The sequence below is a fragment of the Brassica napus genome, chromosome C7, assembly GCF_020379485.1.
Source record: "Brassica napus cultivar Da-Ae chromosome C7, Da-Ae, whole genome shotgun sequence".
Taxonomy (NCBI): Eukaryota; Viridiplantae; Streptophyta; class Magnoliopsida; order Brassicales; family Brassicaceae; genus Brassica; species Brassica napus.
In genome coordinates this window covers 26738082-26745548 of record NC_063450.1, presented here as the reverse complement: position 1 = coordinate 26745548, position 7467 = coordinate 26738082, and the positions used below count along the sequence as shown (strand labels likewise).

Below are 7467 nucleotides of genomic sequence, written 5' to 3'. Positions count from 1 at the left end.
AAAATCAGAACTTGACCATACCCTCTTCACTCTCACCTCAACCTCAGGTATTATTGTTCTTCTTTTCTACGTTGATGATATCATCATAACAGGAAGTGACAAAGTTGGCATTCAATCTACTAAATTTTTCTCAAATCTATGTTTGATATTAAACACTTGGGTGAGCTAAAGTACTTCCTTGGGATTGAAATATGTCGATCTAAAGAAGGATTGTTCCTTTCCCAAAAGAAGTACACACTTGATTTGTTGAAACATGCAAGTAAACTAGATGGAAAATCAGCCAAAACACCACTTGAAGATGGGTATAAATTATTACTTGACGGGAAGATTGAAGAGAACAAGCCATTTGAAGATGCCAAACAATACATGAAGATGGTTGGGAAACTGATCTACTTGACCATTACCAGACTAGGCATTTGATATGCCAACATATGCAAGCTCCCAAGATGAAACATTAGAACATGGTGATCGCATTCTGAGATACTTGAGAGGCTCACCAGGCCAAGGAGTTTGGATGAGATGTAACAAGAACACTGAAGTAGTTGGTTATTGTGTGCTGTTTAAGCAGGAGATAGAGTGGACAGAAGATCAACCATAGGGTATTGTACATTCATTGGAGGCAACCTGGTCACTTAGAAGAGCAAGAAGCAGAAGATGTTGTCATTCTCCAGTGCTAAAGCTGAGTATAGAGCAATGTGAAAGCTGTCAAATGAGTTGGTATGGATTAAAGGAATTCTCAAGGATCTCGGCATCGAAACCAACACTCCTATTACCATGCACTGTGACAACCAAGCCGCCATAAATATAGCTGCCATCCATGATCCTCTTAACCATGGAGTCTCCACTCTTTTTTCCTTGGTAAGGTTTTGTCCCACTGGATTTTTCTTGCTAAGGTTTTTGATGAGGGATGTCTTCATGGTCTCCAAACTTGACCTCCGGTTCTCCTACTATCAAGCTTGAGGGGAAGTGTTGAGATGGAAACAAAAGAAGAAGAAAATAACTAAAGAGGCCGAGTCTACCTACATCAATGAAGTGGACACTTTGAGAAAGCTACGTTGAATACTTTGATGCTATAGAGAAAAGAACAGTTGCTGAAGAAAAAGGCAGATTACCTACAACACCAAAGTGGAGGCTTTGATAAACCTGCATTACATATTTTGGTGTTGTAGGGATTTGCGGACACTGTTCATTGTAGTCCAAAATTTAAAATTCAAAATATAGTTGTTAGGAATATAGTTGTTGGAGCATTATCTCTTTATTATCTTCTCGTACCTTTTGTATTTATAGTTATGGTTATAAATAGTTTTTTTTGGTACACATAAATGAATTAAGGATAATTATTCTTTTTTCTTCTATATTTCTCTCTCTCTTTCTCTTGTTCTTCATCATTCGGTCAAGTTATTCTCTAATTCTCTAATTCTCTAATTCTCTCTCTCTCTCCCCTACAGTCCATCACGGCTTAATCTTATTTCATTAATTTAGTTAAAGGATCAATGAATTACAAATAATGAAATCTTCCCTTTACAAGGTGATGGTGTGTATAGAGTTATAGGCTTAGGATAATATCTCATAAAGAAACTTCGTCACATACTTAAGATTTAGTTGGGTTTGATAATCTAAAGTTGAGTCTCTTGTCACTTGCCATGATATTCATGTAAGTGGTTTGCGGACTTATAAATTCTAGGCTAGAAAGTGTCGGATGTACTTTTACCAATTTATTTATTTGTCAGCAAAGTCTAAATTGCTTAAATTTTGTTTATTGGGTAATTCTTTTAAATATCTATTTTTAAGTTTTTGTCACAAAAATAGTCCTAAAGAAACAAAATGACTAAAATAGCCCTTTTTATTTTGAAAATTTTAATATTTATTTTTAAAAATTTGAAACCTTATCCCCAAAACCTTACTCGTTAACTCTAAATCCTAACTCTAGATTAGTTAACCCTAAGATAAAAATACATTTTTACCTTTTAATAAAACTTAGTTTGATCATTTTCTTCATTGAAAGATATTTTGTGACAAAAACTTAAAAATAACTATTCTAGGGAATTTCTCTTGTTTTTTTGTTCAACTATTGCTTATTTTTTTGCAGAATATGCTTTTAAGACACATTTCCACTTTCGATTTACGCAATCAGACACATGTTGCCGGTGACACACTTTTGTGTAATGATTGTAACTTAGACTCCCAACTTTGTTTCTCCCCAACATCCATTCTTTCGTAACTAAACCTTTCCTAACTAAAACAACAATCTGTCCAATTGGACACACATCTCAATTAAAAATAGTAAAATACAATTCATTCTTTATCTCTCATATTTCGAATTTTGAGACAAAAAATTGAAATCACTTTCATAGTTTCTCGAACCCTAATTGAGACGACCTCTACCCGCGAACCTCGTTCAACTTCGAGAAACCATGGCGAAATTGAAGTCGAAGAAGAAAGGGAAGCTCAATAGTTAACCTTCTTCACCGCAGATCGACATCGGAGGTTTGTATTTCGAATTCCTTAACTCTTTTTGAATTTCAAGAGTTCTCGAAATCCCTTACTTTTTTCTATTTTTCTTTCTTTTTTTTTAAATATTATTTATGTTGTAATTTTCCAATTGAATCGAATCTTTGAGATTTTTTGGACGGGAGATATGACGAGCAGATCCGAGAGCTCTGGTTGGGAGAGAACGACGCGGCTGCGAGCAGGTCCGAACTCCGTTGTGGAGAGGACGATGGGACTGCGAGCAGGTCCGAGCTCCGGTGTGGAGAGGACGCGACGACGAGCAGGTCCGACCTCCGTTGTGGAAAAGACGACGACGAGCTCTCGTGGTGTGAAGGTTAGCTTCATTCCTTTTTCCACAAAGAGCTCAATTTTTACATTTACAGGTTCCAATATCACTTCCTTTCTTCGTATCAGAATCTGAGATTAAAAAGTTGAACACTTCTTCTACGTATTAGAGATCTAAGAAGCAAAAGGTTAGAAACTTTACATACGGGTTTATAGATTTAAGCTTAGATCTATCTCCTTTTCCTCGGCGGAAGAAATAAAAGGTTGCAAACGGAAGGTAAAGTTCTTGGCTTTAATTAAAACACTTCTTTGTTTACCTTTTTTGTCTCCTACAGCAAGAGTTCTAAATCGATACTTTGAATACATAACTAGATGAATTTTTGGGCCAAACTTGACATGACCACAGCAAGAATCCAAGGATGATGCAGCATGATATTTTGACTATTGACCACATTAAGAGTCTATGATGTAGTCCACAACAACAATGTCGTAAACATCAATCTTGCTCCCACCCATCAAGAGTCCACGATTGATGCACCTCAACACCTTTCCAGACTCCAAAGCGTGGTCTATTTACTTTCATTATAGATCTAACTTGGTGAAAGTATGGATGTTAACGTTTTAGTGTCGATGTTCAGCTTTGATGTCCATGTCCACGCATAGTTTATAACTCTATTACCTACATTGTAATGTCCATATCCATTTTTTTTTTGTCATATGTCCATATCCATTTTTTTCGTATAGATTTTAATATATATATGATAATGAATGTTAAGAGATAAATTATTTTATATATAATTTAATTTGATTATTATTTTGTTTTATATATGTTAGAATTTGTAATAAAATTAAATGAAATTATAAAGGAAATAAGAAAAACAAAAAAATATAAAATGTAAAGTAAACACAAAAGGTAACTAACTAGACACAAAACAAAACTACACCATCTTGCTTTCTGTTCCAGATTATCCAGCGAGGTGCATTTTTCCGTCTCACTTTAGACTTTCGTAGAAAAGAAATGCTTCTGCAGCAGGAAGTGTTTTAAAAGTTAAAAAGAAAAAAGAAAATGTCCTAAAAAGTAACACACTTCTTTAAAAAAAAAAAGGAATACGAATCGGAAGAAACAAAAAGGTCTTAGAGTGAGTTTTGTGATTTGTGCGTATAGCTAGATGCTTTGAAAATCATACCGTATTCACCAATTTATTTAGTATTCTGGAGTTATATTCTCTATTTTATTTTATTTTATTTTATTTGATTTCTAGTTTATGAAATTAACGTGTGACGGGGGTCTGTGAATCACTAGTCCAGACAATAGTCTTTCAATCGAAGAAGTTCGATCAGTCTGTGAATTCTGAATCCAGACCATAGTCTTTCACTCCAGCATTGGATATCTTCCTCTCTCTTTTTTTCCCCAGATTTTAAAAGTTCTAGTGGATTTGGAAAATATTGGAGTTTTAAGAGATTTTCATTTATATGAGTGGGATTTTTAGAAAGTGAAACAAAGATGTGGGTGGCATGTTCTCTTAAATTTCAGCGTACTTTTAACCCAAAAAAAAATCACAGTACTCTAGATCATTTGACATTATCAATCTATGTTGTTCCATTTTGAACAAAGAACACATCGTACACGAATTGGCTCTGTGTCGTAACTCTCGCAAAGAGAAACGAGCAAGAGTACGTTGTTCATAATATCATTGATAAGGTCAGTAGCTGGATTTGCTCCTTACGAGAAGAGAACCACTGAGTTTCTCAAAGTTGGTAAAGATAAGAGGGCTCTTAAGATTGCTAAGAGGAAGTTGGGTACCCACAAAAGAGCCCAGAGGAAGAGGGAGGAGATGTCTAGTGTTCTCTGCAAAATGAGGTCTGGTGAGGTGATACTACTGAGAAGAAGATATAAGTGATCAAAAATGTTAATCAAAATATCAAATTAATAAACGACTACATAAAATATAAATTTAAAAATGTAATGGAAAATAGAACTTCTTGTTAAGGACATATACACGAAACCAGATTTCGTGCATATGCTGTGAACAAGAGTCATCTCCTCGTAACGCAATCCAAGTCAGGAATTTCCCTGATAGCATCTCAAATATTGTTAGCTTTGTCTTCAGCTTCCTTCACCCATCTTTTCTGAATCATATCAAAATTTGGCTACTGATTTCTGTAACTTCCTCGCAAACCCTTCCCGAGTTATATGCATCCTTTCTAGCTTTCTTTCTATGGGAAAGCTTTTCTCCAAAGCGTTTTTTTATATCACATGTTTGCGGGTGTACTGTTCCTTATGCCTCATCTATCACGTGGACTAAAATCATTATCATTTGGCTTCTCGTTTTCATCAAATTGATAGGATCGTGCGACAATAGAATCACCTAGTCCCACATCATTGCCCAGTTGCAGTATTTTGTTCAAATATAGTTTTTAGCTCTTCAAAATCTTCAAATGAATCCTCATGCAGATATGTATTATTTTGATCAGCCTATTAAAAAAATATCACTATAATAAGAATCATATGTAAACAACACCAACGTAAGCATGAATTTCATATTCTAGTTTTCTACCTGCAGATAGACATTCCATACTTTACCATCTGCTGTGAATTTTTTCGTTTCACAAAGAAACAGAAAAATAGTGATTCCAACAATACAAAACAGAGACATGCCATCAACACTTCCCCACCACAAACTTCTTTAGCCTTCTTTGTCAGTGCCATCAAAGTAGTAGAGACATGAAAAGAGTGATCTTAAACCTCTCGTATGTTAACAAGATCAGAAGCACCATATATTCTCGTAATACAAGAGTGATTGCCGGTAGATATGGCACAATAACAAAGCTGCTGCATAAACATTACTCGAACTATGTGTATTCATATTGAGAAGCATTGAATCTTACACTAGCTCCATTGTAGACAGAACTAGGCAGCACGAGCGAAGACGTCACCTTGAACACCCAAATCACGATGAATCCTGCCACTATTAATTTTGGAGAGACGGTGGCAGAGTAACATGTACAAAGGTGTGAGCTTCATCGTCACTATTGTGTTCAGGGATATGTATCGTCTTTTCCTTTGGCCAATTTTTAATATTGAATTTGGGTCTTTCCAAATAACAGGTAGAGAGGTGGGATTTGAGTTACGATAGTTTTGACTGAAAATAATAAAAAAGTTTACTTCAAATCATCTTCATAGTTTTTTCTTTTTAAAATTGTTTTTCTTTGAATAACAATGAATTTGATTTTGCTTTTGTAAATTGTTAATTGAATAACAGCGGATTGCAAGTAATTTTAAGTAACTTTAGATAAATGTTATATTCAGTAACATAGGATTTTAAAAAAAAAAAATAGAAATCATTAGTTGAATAACAAGAGATTTTTTTTTTTTTAAAAACAAATACTTTAAAATCCATGATTCTATACACCCCCTTTTAAAAATGCGATTTATTTGATAGTGGCATTTATAAAAACAATTCCGGACGGTCCGTTCTTATCATCTAGGATTCTAGGGACTACCCCGACATCAGTGTATTTAAAACCGGACTGAAAGCTGAACCAGATAATTTTTGGATCACAGTTCAATATGGTTCGATCGGGTCAAACCGGGTTCAATAATCTGGTTTAATATATTTTTAGTGTATAGATTTAAAAGTAATGTTAGTAAATACGATACATAATTAAAATATTAATGAATTTAAAACATAAAACATTATAAAGATAAACTAATTTTATGTTTATGTTGGTTTAGAGATTTTTGATAGTTTTAATGGTTTTTATTAGTTTAATAACTCTGAGATCTAATCTGGCTACATAACCGGTTCATGATCGAACCAATTATTAGATCCAACCCGGTCATGTAACCGGGTTCATGGTCGAACCCGGTTGAACCACTGGGTCGGTTCGGTTTTAAAAACACTGCCCGACATCAAACCTTAAATTTCCTTCTTCACCAGCTCATCTCTCTATTTCTTAATGGTTTTGATTAAACAAATTTAAAAGTCAACCGATTGTTAACTGAACAAATGATTTCTTGGTTTGCTAGTTTAAGAGATTTTGTGTGTTTTTTGTTTCATTTTAGCTTGTTGAAATCGAAACTTGATAAACCATGACTTTTCTTTTTGTTACTGAACCATGACTTAAAAGTGACAATTCATTAGTTATGCCTTAGTTTCAGTTTCAGAAAAATTTTTGTTTCAAAATAAATGTTGTTTTATAATTTCAATGCATTTTTTTTTAGTTTTTATTCCGATCTATATTTTTATTGGTTTAAATGTGGTTAAGTGTATTGGTAATGATGTTTTTTTTTATTTTGGAAATATGCAAAATTAAATATTTTATTAATGTATGTGCCCAAATATAAAACGACAATTAAATGAAAAGGCATGGGTAGTTTTTAGCATTTGAGGTTTCTCACGTGATGATTGTTTACGCTTTTTACTTTAGTTTTTGGTTTTTGTTTTTGAAAAAACCATTTTTCATCCAATCAAGTTTTTGTCTTTAGTTTTTATTTTTGTAAAACCCATTTGAGTTACCAATCAAGATTTTTAATAAATAGATTTTTTAAAATTTAGGAAAACTAGTTTTTGAAAAGTTTAACTAATCTATGAAAAAAAACCAAAAACCAACTTTTGTGAGCTTTTATGAAAAAAAAGAATTTTGATTGTTTTTGTTGTAGAAACTACTACATTAATTAATAATTAATAA

The 7467-nt window shown here is 33.5% G+C and overlaps 1 long non-coding RNA gene across 1 annotated transcript; it reads left to right on the top strand.

The window, feature by feature from the left end:
- Positions 1 to 1102: 1102 nt before the first annotated feature.
- On the top strand, positions 1103 to 3589 carry LOC106352148. Its single transcript, XR_002659985.2, has 3 exons — positions 1103 to 2824; positions 2905 to 3052; positions 3148 to 3589. It is a non-coding gene; the product is annotated as an uncharacterized LOC106352148 (long non-coding RNA).
- The last annotated feature ends 3878 nt before the right edge of the window (positions 3590 to 7467 follow it).